General features: G+C 39.1%; 1 protein-coding gene across 7 annotated transcripts in view; it reads right to left on the reverse strand.

Moving 5' to 3' along the window:
• CALCR (calcitonin receptor) overlaps positions 1-15,835 on the reverse strand; it is a 136,260-nt gene that overhangs the window by 101,644 nt on the left and 18,781 nt on the right. The window contains exon 2 of one of the 7 annotated variants that reach the window (XM_088150586.1): positions 4,319-4,355. The exons of 5 other annotated variants lie outside the window; for them this stretch is intronic. The gene's annotated coding sequence lies outside the window, so the exon portion shown is untranslated. Of the gene's footprint in view, positions 1-4,318; positions 4,405-15,835 lie in introns of all 7 variants that reach the window. One more of the 7 variants, XM_088150585.1, reaches the window with a different exon arrangement.

The raw sequence follows: 15,835 nt of genomic DNA on the forward strand, positions 1-15,835 counted from the left end.
ATAAGTGGAAAGATCATTCCAAAACACTGGGCTATTCTTTTTGAAAACGTCTCATTACTTTTACAACTCATTTTTTAAATTAAAATCATTTTTAAAAATAATAATGTGAGGTGGCCAGGAAGCCAAGAGGATAAACAGGCACCAAACCGTTTATCACTGTTCTAACAAATCAATAGTACAACTCTGCATAGTAAGTTAACATGTATATCTAATTTATTCTGTTCTTTTCTAAGGAAATACAAGCTCAAATGTAATGTGGAAGCACAGTCGTAGGAGAGACTCGTCTTGTGCATTCAGATTCATGCCTGAAATTGCATAGTGAGTAACTTTAAACTTAGATGGTTTAAATTCAATGCTATAGTATTACTATGGGAAAACAGAATGGTTCCAGCAAGTCGCAAAAGTCTGCATCAGTACTGTTCTAACAATTTAAATTGTATATTTTTCAAAAACGATTGGAAATGTCAATCAAGAGGTTATTCCCCAAGCTACCATTTTGTATTTTCAGCAAAGCTTTGTGTGAATAAATTGTGTGCATTATTCTCCCGATTTAATAATAAAGAAAGTCTCCAAAGGAAATTGCTAGGGTTCTCATTTCCATGAGAAAAGTAGTTATTTTCCTGTCCACATTACATTCAGTTCAGAATATTATCCATACGTATTAATGGTTAGCGCAAAAATACAATCTGAAAAAAGTATTATAGAAACTAGAGCCAGAGGCTTACCTAGCTTGCATCACAGCAGTTTAGTACATATGTGCACCAGTTGAAGCAATTAAAAAAATTATTCTCTTAAAAAAAATTCCTTACTTCCTTAGGCAGAATGCAAAACTGTTACCTTTAATATTGAGGACTGAAAGTTTGTGATCCATTGGAAGAAATACTTCATCCCCAAAGCTATTTGGGGATGAAACTGAACTGAATTTCGTTTTTGAAGTTAAAAAAGATAGAGCAGCGCCTGATCAAAAGATGCTACTTTGCTCTGTGTCAAACTTGGTTTGTACTCTAGCACAAGGAGGCTGCTCAGTAAGAAACACAAACCTGAAGTCCTTCTGGTATGTGAAATTATATGTAGATCTTAGTGAAAAATTTATGTGATTGTGCTATGCACTCTACAAAACTGCTTTAGTGACCAATCAGGATAATACATTATAAACTGTATTTTATATATTATTTAATGTTTCTTAACGCCTGGTAAATCTTTCCTTCAACCATATTTTAATACCCAAAATTTATATTTTAAAAACTGTGAAAGCTAGTGTCAAGTGGAAAATAGGCTTAGTGATGCAATAGATTATAAAACTACATGTTGATCTGGTACATAGAGAGCGATCAAGACTTTTAAAGTAGGGGTTGGCAACCTGCAACCTTGGCTATATGCAGTCCCTGAATCTCTTCTTTGCCTTGCTGGATAATATTTCCAAAAATCATCAACACTTTTATAGCATTCGAGGCTGAAGCTTGAATATAGCTTTAAGATAGTTTTAAAAATAACAATAAAGAAACCCATTCCTCCAAAAACCCAGGAAAAAATGAAGAATTTTGGATTTGCTCACATATGCAACATGACCAGGCCCATTTTGTGTATTATCTTGACCTTTGTGACCCTCAATATTAAGTGCAGGCCTTGGGCACCTAAAGATTCTTCATCCACACTAATACCAAATGTCTGTGGCCTTCTAGAGAAGGATATCTAATCAATCCTGCTATCCTTAAACTGTGCAAAAATTCTGTAGCTGATGAGGCAGAATTAGATCCTAATGCACTGTTGAAAATTATCCTTCATCAGCTGATCTGTTGATCCCACAAATGCTAGGTATTAGTGAACATAAGAGCCTTCCACTTTGTTTCCTTGAGTCTTTAAGTCACTTTTGATGGATTCATCAGCATGAAGAGGTGTATTCAAATCTTTACATTTCCAGACAGCTTCAATCAGTTCATTTCTGATCACAAACTGAACATCTCTGAACCTTCCACCTTACAGATGACTAGAGGAGCTAAGTTGTTCATAAGAGTCTCTCTGGGAGCATCAATCAAGAAAAAGAACTCACTTTTCACAGTTTGCAGTTGCAATGGTAAAAATGTGCTATCAAAATGGCAAAAACAGCAAGGTGGGGGGTGGGGGGTAAAAAAAAGCATTGTGATGCTTGCTTTAGTGCCCCTACCCCCACTCTCAAAGAGAGAAAGGACTTTACTTCCTCCCTAGAGGCAATGGCAGAACTGGTGATTAGGCTCTGAATGGCTAGCCCAAGTACAGTCTAGACATGGACAGGGTATACTTTGCACTTCCTAAGTATATTAAAAAAAAAAAAAGGCCTGCCAAAGACTTAGAAAGGAAAAAGAAACCAAAACATGGAGGCTCTCCCAAGCCTACATACACTAGAAAAAAAAAATCACCCACAAACATGGTTCCCAAATGTTATTAATGCAATGGGCTGTGAGAATAACCTTGGGAGACAGGACGAAGATCTGCAGCCTAGATGATGGTCTGATAAATGAAATATGAGTCAAAAGGAGGCATGGGGGTGGAGAAAGTATCTCAGCAGGGACCCTCCCTAGTTTTCTGGAAGGTGAAGGCAGGGGAGGGGGGAATGCTTTCAGATTTGCAAGATTGATGTCAGCCCTTCAAGGTAGCCAGACAGGAAACCAAAACCATGAGTGCTAATACTACCTTTTTTGTATGGTTACAGTAATAGAATCTTCCAAGATTTCAAGCTTCTGTTGAATCATCATGATCATAAAATACAATTTAAGGACACACAAGTGCTGTCAACAACATCAAACTATTACATACGCCTGCACAGAGACGCTATTGAGATCCACAATCTTTGATGGTTTGTGTGAAAGGCCTTGGGAGACTGGGCCAAGAGATGTGGCCAAGGGAACAGTCAGATAAGAGACAGCATAGCCTGCAACTGGATAGTGGGCAGGGCAAGAGGCTCAGAAGAGACCCTCCCTAGTTTCTTGGGCTGTAAAGGAGACAGGAGGGAGGATTGTAGTTTCATACTTGCAAGATTCTGTCAATGCTTGCAAGATTCTGTCGAATTAGAAGTAGAATTAGCTCATCTGGTTCTGATTCCTATCTGGTTTACCCCGTGAAGCTGATGTCAGTCTTGCAAGGTCTTTCCTGCACACCATCACACAAACATTCCAACAGCTTCAATAAGAAATAAGAAAGTCGAAGGTTAACAAAGTCTGGTTACCTGCCCTGCGCCGCACCACGATCCTGCCCAATAGCAGGACCAACCAGGAATCAGCTCCCAAAAATGAGCAGAACTTGCCTGGACAAGGACCCAATCAGGACTCAGCCACTCATACTAACCAGCCAGAACCCATCACAAACAAAGAACCTATTAGGAATCAGCACTCCAAAAATTACCAATCAGAAACTGGCATGAACAAAGACCAATCAAGAACCAACACCACCAAAATGACTGATCAGGAATGGGCACAAAGAACCAATCAGAGACCAGCCCTCACCAACCTGCACCAATCAGAAACCAGCTTGGGTAAAGACCAATCAGCAGTCAGGACACCTGGCTATAAAGAGAGGAGCCCAGTCAGTCCTTGCTCAGTTGTCTGTGCAACAGATCACCTTGTTTCTGAAGAAGCTAGTCACAGTTGCCAGTGAAACATCAGGAAATTTTATTTATTTATATTTCAAATTTGTCACCACCCATCTGACTGTGGTGTGACTCTGGGAGGTTTACAGAGTTCTTTTCTCTAGACCACAGTCACTAAACCCTGAAGCCTAACACTGCCCAACAGATACTGGCCATGAAAGCCTACACCAGTATATTCATCAGAGCTGAGTTATGGAATCTAGCAGTTTATAAATTTAATAAAATAAAGAACTAAATTCCAAAATTGGAAATTGATCCAATATGTGGAACCCAATACAGACTTAAAGTTGCAGTTCTTTTAAGGTTACAATATTGGTAGTGAGCCATGGGACTCTTAACATTTTTGGGCCAGTCTAATTCAGAATAATTCTGGTGTATATTGTATATTTGGAATGCTTTTTTGGAGAGAGGGAAGGAGAATATTTCATAATATACTTTGTATATCATACACCAGCCTTTTTCATTTACTTGCTTATTTTCCCATTTTTCTTTCCTAAATTCACAAACTTTCTCTTTCTTTTGGTTTTCCCTCCTTAATGGATGTCCAAGAAGCTCAGTTTTTCATTGTCTCAAAAATCTGATTCTCTATTTTTGTTTTAAGAAAAGACCCAAGAAAACAAACCAGAAGCAGAAATGTTTAAATCTATGCTTTCACTCTGCAATAATTCACTTCCTTTTTTCTTTGGATATACTCACAAATTAATGTCTCATTTGAGTACTTTCCTCCAGACAGCTGCAAGAGACAGAAAGACAGGAGAAATCTTACTGGCAAATGTGAAGACCTGCAATGTAAGGAATGTGAGTGAACAATGAATGTTTGTGGATTTGAACAGCTCATATACAGCATGTTTGGCTTAGAAAGACTCTGTGAAATCAGAACCAAAGTTTCCCAAACTGAAGGCCATGGGGAACATTCTGATGTTCCCATGGAGCAAAATCTCCTCCTGATTTCCAGCTGCTCCATTATGATAAGATGCAACTAAAAATATATTAATATTCTTCAGAGGCATTCCATTTCTAATGCAGCAGCTGATAGAAATGTTCTGAAAAAGAGCCATGAATAGAAACAGTTTCATGAAAGTGTGAAGAGGACTATGTTTTTAAACAGTTAGATAAGTTTTCATCTCCTTTAGATTGGAATACACACTTTGGCAAGTTGTGCATGACCAGCATTAGGACTAAGATTCTTCTGCAGATTAGATCAGAAAGTTATAGAGTAAATAAGGTTTAATCATTTCTGCCTCCCCCCGTTGTTAGGTAGATTGGACGTTGATGGTCCAAAAGGAATGGTTATTGTTATCTCAATTGCAGCAATATCTAACTCTTCAGGGAAATAGTTTGAGATCTTCAAGCACTTGGAAAAAGACGTTATCCATTCCTTGTTTCTGGTTTCCCCAACATTTGTAAGCTAGAAAGCTAGAATCACTGGCCTTGATCATTACTGCTCCTATGATCGATCCATCCTACTGTCTAATAATGGCTGGATGTTTTGCTATAGAATGGAACATCATTAGAGAGAAACTGCCACTCAAAATGAGCAGCATCTTGCCATATGGGGGAACTGCTCTGTAGGACACACTGAATAAATTTTTGGTTTTATTTATGTTCCTGTCCTGCATTAATATAATCTTACTACTTTATTGGATGGATAGTTGTGATGTAATGGAATTATGAAGGCCAAGCTCAGGGAGATAAGCATTTTCTTAGCTCACCGGAACCGCGTGGGAGGAACAAGAGGATGAGACTGGCAGCTCCCTGAGGAATTCACACTGTTGTGGCTGGAGGACTTTGGGAACTGGGGTTTAAGTCTGGGAAGATTGATGTCAGGCCTAGCCCAAGGAACTCCAAGAGACCATGCAAATTCAGTCTAGCTATGTTTATTAGCTACAACCTCTAGCAAGAATCTTCCCAGACTCAAACCCCAGTTCCCAAAGTCCTCCAGCCACAACAGTGTGAATTCCTCAGGGAGCTGCCAGTCTCATCCTCTTGTTCCTCCCACGCGGTTCCGGTGAGCTAAGAAAATGCTTATCTCCCTGAGCTTGGCCTTCATAATTCCATTACATCACAATAGTTCATGTAATAAAGCAACATACTAAATAGTAGCATTTCTGTCTTCAGTGGTGGAATGTTTCACAAATGTGACGAAAAATTTGTTGACTTGTGATTTTCTCTTTTGATCTGTTGTTTTTTTTTAAATTATGGCTTTGTTAGGAAGACTATAAAATACAGTTAAAATACATACATAACATAAGACTTCTTATCAGGAGATTTAAGATTTCCATTATATGCATTTTTCCATAATATGATTATTCTTATCTACAGTAAAACCTTGGATTGCGAGTAACTTGATCTGCGAGTGTTTTGCAAGACGAGCAAACATTTCTAATAAATTTTAACTTGATAAACGAGAGATGTCTTGCAATACGAGTAGTACGTGATGCCGAATGTCACATGATCACAACTGAGCCAACGGTTCTTCTCTCTCTTGCTGCAGGATTGTGGGTGATCATCTCCTATGCTAGTGGTAGTGAAAGTCGTCCTGTTAGATGCTGTTAATCTCTATGTGACAGACTCAACCATAGTTTTAAATGGGAAACGGTCAGCATTTTAGACCAAGCTAAATCCAAATCCATGCAAGAGAATTCTTGGAAGCCTGATATTCAGACAAGGCAGCAATTAACAGACACAGAGAGATTAACAGCATCTACATACTATTCAAAAGAGACAGAAGACCAGAAGATTGCCTCACCAGCAATCAATCACCAGCAATCATCACCCAGACAAGTCAAGGTTACCACCAGGCACAAAGTCAAGCAGCAAACACATGCTAATCAAAGAACTACCAGAAGAGCAAAACAAAACCCCCACCCCCACCAGCACTGGCAAGGCAGGCCACAGCACATAAATAGAGAGCAAACCCCAACCCATGTTAGCACTGAAGATGTTACCTAGCTGGGTAATGAAACGTTTATAAGAAAAGAGCCAAGCTCAGAGAACCCCAAGGACTCCACAAACATATAATTGCAGCCACTGAAAATCCATCTTAGCCTAGTGCTGCCTATTTCCTGCAGAACAAAAAGTCAGAAAAAAATAATACTGATTTCTCCCAATTTAGTTCTGAATTACGCTCACAGAACCTCTCTATTTATTGAATAGAATGAAGTCTATGGTAGTTACGTAGTAGGCAGTTGGGCACAGCATCCATTCTGAAATATCCTCATCTTTTTTTCAAGCATGTCTCATTTCTAAATCATTTGGGGAGTATGAAAAAAATGCATGCACATTTTTGTGCCTGCTTATATCTCTTAGTTAACATTTTTAACTTGTTCTCTATCACAAAAAACAATGTATAAGGCCAAGGGAATAGACATTTTTCATTACTCTCTTTCCAAAGTGTAATCAGTCACCTCTGACTTTTGAAAGAATTCTATTATAATACTACATTATCGTATAGTATAATATAAAATATTCTATATCTACTGTACAATGCTATATTCCTAGTGTATGTTTACATATATATATGTATTCTACGTATATATAATAACTATATATTATATATAAATAACATAATTTACATAAATGTATTTAAAACTTGAAAGCACATTATCAGGCATAAATGTTTTAAATAATACTAATAAGAGCAGGAATTTCTACTAATATAGTTTACATTTTTTCCTAATGTACACTTTTTTGTATACATTGATGTTGGAAAACTGTATCACAGAGTTTGCAGAATTACAACAATTTGGGCATAATTATGTTTGGTTTGCTTATTACTCTGGGAAGTATAAATTCGGTTGGTTCATATAAAAATGTGAACAAAATTCATTTCTCTCCATCTGTAATCATCTAGCTTTCATAAATGGCAATCCTGTCCTGTATTCACCACTGAACAGAAGTCTCATTTCCAATAATGCACTTATCAAAAGAAAAGAAGCCCTAAGATAGCATCAACAGGGAACTATTCTATTCTATTCTATTCTGCAATTTAAGTGTATAATTACCCTGTGATAATCAATTACACCTCACCTTCAGCTTCCCCAACTCAACCCATGAGTTGAGCCAGCATAATAGAAATGTGATGGCTGGGAGTTATGGGAGTTGTAGCCCATCACATATGGTGGCCAAGGATTAGACACAACTAAACTAGCCTACCACAGAGACTTAAAGGGGAAAATTAATTCTAGAAAGGGAAATGGGCTTAGGTGTATATGCAATAAAGAAACCTGAATGATTAGCATCATATTCCTATCTAAGAAACCCAAACCACAAATGAACTTAAACTTTAGAATTCCATGGCCTTGTCCCAGTCTTGTTGAATCTGGTTGATTGGGAAGGGTTGTTAGAGCACTTATAACACAAGCAGAATTGCATAAATATCCAGGGATCCATTTATTACGGTCGTATACTGATACACACCTCAGAAGGCATGATCAACAGGGTGTAGTATTCCAACACAGCCCCTTGCCTGCTTTCAAGCATTTCTGGAGTTAACAGATAATTGACAAGTACCAAGAAAGCAGGAGTGTTAATCAGGAACACCAAAGAAATGAGAAGTGCCAGGTTTCTTGAACAACCAACTTGAACTTAAAGGTCTTTCACAGTAATTGGTTTTTCAATTTGAAGGGAAAAAAACTTTCCTCCAGGCAGTATTCTTGTTGAATGGAGAAAACAGCACATTCTCACCAAGTAGATTACAGTGTTTTGTCACTGAGAAAATGTGATTTCCCCCTCTCTTCACCAGCTACATCTGTCGCAGCTGTGACTGCTGGATGGCATGTGGTTGCATGCACATTAGAAAAGTGGCTGCAACATCACTTGCAATAAGCTACCCATCAAATATTGCAGGTCAGCTGCCCATGTATAGTAGACCTTTAAATGACAAAGAAGAACATTATGAAGATTGGCTTTGCTTCCTGCTTATTTTAGTCTGAGTTAAGGAGGTTCTTTTTTTCTCTCTCTGTGACATGCTAGCATTTTTACCTGGGAGGGGCATTCAAATAAACAATTTTCCCACCTGCAAACTACTGTAGTAAACTCAAGGAAGGACACTAACATATAATTCTACATTACTTGTTAAAGCAATTTATTGGCTTTTGATTGGTTTTGTTATTTTATCTCAGGCTACATGCATTTACTGTTTATTTACTGAAATAAATTCAGCTTCTTACATCCTTAAGTACTTTCTTTGAGTATATTCTTATACTTGAGTACTTTCTTTGAATATATTCAAATTATATGTTTATAGCAACATGTGAACAGTTCAGTGACTAAATTTACCTAAAATCTATTATTTGAAAAATGCATATATTTCTTCAAGACCTCAAGTGAACACAGCTCTCTACTGATTTTTTGAAAAGGTGTTTTAAAAAACACTGTTATTAAATATCCAAGGAAATGCCAGGTATCCTTAAATTACATCTGAACTGAAGCTCTATTCCTTTTGACAGAACCACTGTTTCCCTGAAAGATGGCAGTTTGGGGGATATGTAAGACAGTTAAGAGGGTCCTCCTCCTTCTCTTTTTCCTCTTCCTTCCCCACTTCCTCTTCGGTTTTAAAATAACTTCTTTTTCCCCATATATTTGGGGGCATGTTACAAAGAACCATGTAGAATTGCAAACAGTCATTAAACTTCATTCAACTGTCAAAACTAAACAAAAGGTGAAAAAACTCAGTTTTTTCAAAAAGATGATAATTATCACCCAAATATTTTGGGGAAAAAAATTGCCTGCCACCCTCCCTTAATTCAGAAGGACTGTACACCCCTCCCCTCTATAAATATTGAAAAAAATATTTTAAATCAGTGTTTTTCAAACTTGGCGACTTTAAGATGTGTGGACTTCAACTCCCAGAATTCCCCAGCCAGGGGAATTCTGGGAGTTGAATTCCACACATCTTAAAGTCGCCAAGTTTGAAAGATACTGATTTAACTGGTTGGGCACAAGTGATGTTTAGCTTATTAGACCTCTTCAATGGCTTCACAACCAGGTTTCCATCAAATCTGTTCTCCCTGAAGATAACTTTTCACATAAGATAGATATGAAACTTTGTACTCTCAATATGTTAATTTGTAATATTCAGGTCTCATTAGCAGAGGTACAAAGCCCAATTTCTTTGCACGTTACTCTAAGTTAGCTAGCACCCTGCTTGTTTTTGAAATTTTTGTTCTGTTGACTTTCTAATGCAGCTTTAAAGATCAGCACATGTGGTCTTTGACTCTCAAGACTTCCTACTAGAATGGGGCCCTGAGTCAATTTACAATGCCTTGGACATCTCTTCTACAGGTGTTCCTATCTCTGTCCTGTGAAAGTCTTTGCTTCTGTGATTCATTATCACATATAAAAGTCACCTAAAAGGATGGCTATGCACATAGTGGAAAAGCTATGGATACAAACAACTCAAAAGGTGGACATGCAGTTTTTAATCAAGTAGAGCTTCAAACATCAAACACCTAGGCTGGACCTTAGCAAACAGCTGTCTAGGAGGGTTAAAAATCCAAGCACAACCCTCAGTAATATCACTTGACTCTCCAGTGCTATGTGATCAAGAAGCCCCTTTAGCTTGTGCCTGTAACAGCAGTTAGCTGAGTTGCTGGGACCACACAATTTCCAGAAGCTGCTCTAAAGCCTCATAGAATCAGGGGGTTGGAAGGGAACTTAGAGGTTTTCTAGTCCAACTCCCTGCCCAAGGCAGGAAACCTCAGACCATCCCAGACAAATGGCTGTCCAACTTTTGCTTGAAAGCCCCCAGTGATGGAACACTCACAATTCTAGGAGGCAGGATGTTCCACCACTTGCAGTAATAGCTCTCACAGTTAGGAAATTCCTTATTTCGGACTCCTCATTTTGCAGAGCTGACAATTGGAGCTAAGAACAAGGAGCCAATGAGTAGATTGGTTCCTTCGACCCTCTCTGGAGAAAATATGCCATTAGATTGCCCAAGCTGCACCCCATATGGTTGCTCCTTACCAGGATATTGCAAGGCAGTGGACTCTGGAGGTTAGGAGAACCAGGACATGAGGGAATTTGCCATTCTTGCTCTTGCCGCAGCCAGAGCCTTCAAAGGACACTAAGTTTGCATTTCCTTTGCAAACCATCTTTGGAAATTACCTGTTAACTGCTTTAAAGAAGTTAGACACCTTCAGAATGACAAGGCTGGAAACACCAGGTGAGCGCCTTCAATCCTTAATACAAGAAAATGAAACTGTATCTTTATAAGCTTTAAGAATTCAAAATAAACAGCAAAAAGCAAGACAAGGTTTTGGCTATAGAAATATTTAAACAGATTAAGGGCTCAGAAAAAGTTGGAATATTTAATTTTGAATATTAAGACTGAAATTAATTTTAAAGAATAAATGCATTTTTGTGGGAAAGAAAAAATATTTTTGATATTGGAGGCATAACAAGATAAGCAGCTTATAATGGCGTTCAGAGATATTGTTGAGAAATGGCAACGGGACTTTGAATTAACATGATCAGCTATGTTGTGTGTTTTTATGTTTCCAGAAGAAGCTGTTACACCAGAAGATATTGTTATAGAAAAAGATTTGGAAAAAAATTCATCTGTCATGCTTATAGAGAACAATGTGAACAAGAATTTATCACTGGATATACAAAAAAATCAGATGAGGCTCTAAAAATTAAGAAGGAAATAAAAATGCCAATTCAAGAGAGTAATTGAAATAATTTCTTCCTGCTGGACTTACAAAAGAGGCTTGTTAAAGTTTTGAAGAAATTCAAGACAATGGAGCGCAGGGCGGCAGGGGGCCAAAAAGGCATAGATGGAGGGGAGGTAGTGTCGTGATCCTGTTGCACTCACACACACAAAGGAGTCTATACTCTGGAACGGCAGTAGCTTGCCTGACAGCAGCTTGCTTGAGTCTGGTCCGGCAGTGCAGGAGCGCAACGTAGCATGAGACAGGACACCCGGCAGTGGAGACCCAAGTGAGGCACCGGCGAGACACAACAAGACACGAGTAAATACAAAGGAGGCACAAGGGGCTACTAGATGGTTGTCATCCTCAAGCCTCCCCTTCCATAGTGCCTATTTTATAACGACATCTGGTGTTTCTCATTTCGGAGGGAGAGGCTCCCTTCTCACAAGTAGCCTCGCTGAATGCCTCTGCAACATTCTTTTTTCCCTGCGCCTCATCCTCGCATCAGGTGATTCCATCTCTTCCACCTCATTATCAGATACTAACTCCGGCTGCACTCTGTCCAACCTCACCTCTGACTGCTCAGCCTGCTGTTCATCTGGTGCAGCCTCTGACTCTGACTCCGAATCGGACTCAGAGCCACCATGACAGATAGGTGGGTGGGGGGAGTTGCAGTGCCTCTGCGGTTGTAAGTGTGGGTGGGCTGCCAAGTGCCTGAATTTTGATCATGTGACCATGGGGGCACTGCACTGACCATAACTTCAGGTTCCGGTTGTAAGTCACTTTTTTCAGTGCGTTCGTAACTTTGAACAGTTGTTGAATGAATGGTCAGTAAGCAAAGACTACCTGTAAAGCTTTCACTCATTGGTTCTTGTTCTACCCTTGGGCACTACAAAAAATAAGTCCAGATCCCCTTTCTTGTAACAGCCTTTCAAATATTGGAAAACTGTTATCATGTCTGTCTTTAGCCTTCTCTTCTTTAGGCTAAACATATCCTGATCTTTTAACTGAACTTCACAGGATTTAGGCTCCAAGCCCCTCACCACTTTTGTTCTTCTTCTCTGCGTTCTCTCCAGTTCCTCAGCATCCATCTTGTATTGTGGCAACCACAACTGGACATAATAGGCACAATCTGACCAGTGCAGCATAGAGTGGAACGATCAGTTCCAACCATCATTATGCCTCTGTTGATGCAGCCCAAGATTGCATTGGTTCTTTCAGCAGCTGTAGCACATGCTTAATCTGTGGTCTATCAGGAGACTCAGATCCTTCTCAAAAGCCTTCTTGTAGATGTCCTGTTTGATTATATGCCATCAAGTCTGTGTCAGCTTTTAGCAACTGCATAGGCAGACTTTTCCAAAATGAATGTTCTAGTTCACAAAAATACAGTGGTACCTCGAGATACAAACGCCTCTACTAACAAACTTTTCAGGTTATGACCAGTTCCGGCCGCAAAAATTTACCTCGACGTGTGAACTCCGCCTCGGGGTACAGCCATTTTTCCACCCTGACATGTGGTCCATGGCCATTTTCCCGCCCCTGACACGTGGTCCGTGACCGTTTTCCCGCCGCGCCGCGCCCAGCCGTTTTCCCGCTGTGCCGCACCCGGCCATTTTCCTGCCGCACCCGGCCATTTTCCCACTGCGTCGCACCGCGCCGCGCCCAGCCGTTTTCCCGCCACACCGCGCCGCGCCCGGCCGTTTTGCCACCGCGCCCGGCCATTTTCCCACTGCGTCGCACTGCGCCGCGCCCAGCCGTTTTCCCGCCACACTGCGCCGCGCCCAGCCGTTTTGCTGCCGCGCCCGGCCATTTTCCCACTGCATCGCACCGCGCCGCGCCCAGCCGTTTTCCCGTCACGCCGCACCTGGCCATTTTCCCACCCCTGACGCGTGGTCCGCGGACGCCAGAACGGATTAACGGTAATTACATTGAACCTTATGGGAAAATTGCTTCAGGGTGTGACCAAATTCGGAGGGCGGAACAGATTAACCGGATTTACATTGAACCCTATGGGGAAATTTGCGTCGGGTTATGACCAACTCGGGATATGCCCAGAGTCATGGAACAGATTAAGTTCGTATCCCGAGGTACCACTGTATTGTGAGGACGCAGTTGCAAGCTCGGCATCTCCAAGATACATGGATTCTATTATTAAGTGTTAATAGACTGCATTTTTTTCAGCACAAAAATTTGTTTGTTTATAATAACAAAGTCCTTGAACATAAAGCAGCTGACAACATGAAGAGATTGCCCAAATCCTGAAGATCTGCTGGCAATTGGCGCTGAGAAGCAGTTTACTTAGATCGTTGATATGATTCAATATTATAAAGCTATTTTCTTCCATGTTTCTTTCTGCACATTCTAATTTCATATTATAGGGAAAAAATAGGAGGAAAGTTCAATTTTCTCTGCCTTGAATTGCTGCATTAATGTGCTTAAGAATGCCACACAATCCCGTATTTTGTATATCTACATTCAATTCGTGAGCCAACCACTCAAGGATTAACTGAAGAGACAGTAGATATCTCTATTATTTTCAACTGTCAAGAACACTAGCAACCTCAAATATCCATCTCGTCAGCCTACCTTGAAATGTTCTAGCACAACGTTTTTGTTAGCCTGTAAATCATATGCATCAGAGGATGCATACAAGCAAGGCCAGCATTTATAGTGATTGGTGTCAGACGCTTTTGGAACAGAGGAAATCACAAGGTGTCGGAAGCAATTAAGCCAATTAGCAAAGCGATACAGAATAGCTGATTGAAAAATTCCTATTAACAATTTTCTCATGTAAATTGTGGCCATCAAATACTTATGAAAACATTGTTACAGATGGGAAAAACAAGATCAGACAGCTAAACCAAACAGTTATATGTTTGCGTGAAGCAGCATGAATATAAATGATTCCTGAGCAATAGGTATTTAGTCTCTTTTAAGTGAGCTGTGGCATTTTATGAGATAACTTCTGCCAGAAGAACAGGAAAGGAAGTGAAGCACTGGGAAACCCTTTTTAAATGTCTTGTACCCAAACTATAATCCAATGAAACACAGAATATAAGGATGTAAATCAATTTTATTTTTGCTAGACTGAATTCACTTAAATCCATGGGCCATTGTATGGATAAGGCTGCACACTTGAAAGGTCCCAACTTTTTTACAGCAATTTGTTTGTAAATTTTGGTGCAATTTAATCAATGAACTTCTGCATTTACAAGCCTGATTTTTAAACTTGATCCTGAAACATTCTCCAGCTAAAAATATCTTTACAAATACAAGAAAACTATGAACAGTATGTTAATATGTTGCCACCTACTGGTCATTTTTACCACCCACCCCCCCAAAATCTATTATAGTACAAGATATTTGTTGTTTTTCAGAATTGTTTTAAACATCTGGCAGGAAAGTATATTTTAAAATGTTGACCTGAGATTCCTTATCATTTGGGATGAGCTCTTATTTTTACAATAACTTTCTCATATGTTCTCTTTCCTATAGCTATCTTTAAACAAATTTATTAAGAATAAAATTTATTTATTAATGCCTACTTAAAACCATCACTACATATTCAGGGCCCAGCTACATCAGCTAAGAGAAAAATCAAAAACTTGCTTTTTTGTAAGTTTACTTAGTACTTAGAGAATGCACAATCTATAATGATCAAATTATTTGATGTCTATAATGATCAATCTATAATGATCAAATTATTTGATGACAAAAAAAAATGTACATACTTTGTCAAAAACAAAATAATGGGCCACTTAGCAGCATAAGTTAGCAGGACTGGCAGAGAAATCTGGACATTGAAATCCAAACCAATCAATAGTGAGTTATAAACAAGTGTTTATCCCATGACAATATTCTAGGAAGTGACTTGAACATTAATACAAAAGCAAAGTTGGAAACTTTGAATGGCATTAGAGATAAGGAATCATCTGACCATAAAAGCTGTAAAAGATGGAAAGAAGGTTACCATAAAAAAGAATCGCTAGAGGTAATCCTGTCCAATTTTGTGAAGTTCAAACTTGTTCAAATGTGTCAAATTTTTCCGAACTTGATTTACAATTTTCAACAGTTCCTCCAAACTCTAAGACAGATATTGATTGCCCATTTGAAATCATAACAAAGATTTTTGGACACTTGATTCTACAGTTGAGTGGTAATAATACAACCATGTATACAATAACACAAACCGTGGATCTTTTCCAAGCCTGCTTTAACAGCCACAATTAGGCACTCATACAGTCTGGACACTGAAACATTTTCTACTCCATGAAATTTGTCTGAAGATAAGCAGCTTTAGACAACTATTTGGAAGCCTTTCAGATTTCTAAATAAGAACCAGAATTACATGACTAAACACTTTCCTGTGTCCTAGCCTCCTTGCATCAGTAACCACTTCAGAAGAGGGATCTAATGAGGCTTTACTTGTCATAGTAATTTCTGACATGGAGGGAGTTTTGGGATAGCAAAAAAAACCCAAAGTGTATTCTATAGCAGTATAGTCTTCTGAGACTGTAGAAGCAGGTTTTTTTGGATCATCTGAAACAGAATATTAGAG

This window comes from Python bivittatus, unplaced genomic scaffold (genome assembly GCF_059951505.1).
Source record: "Python bivittatus isolate LINGU-HERP-01145 unplaced genomic scaffold, Pbiv_v1 ctg000610_np1212, whole genome shotgun sequence".
NCBI classification, from domain to species: Eukaryota; Metazoa; Chordata; class Lepidosauria; order Squamata; family Pythonidae; genus Python; species Python bivittatus.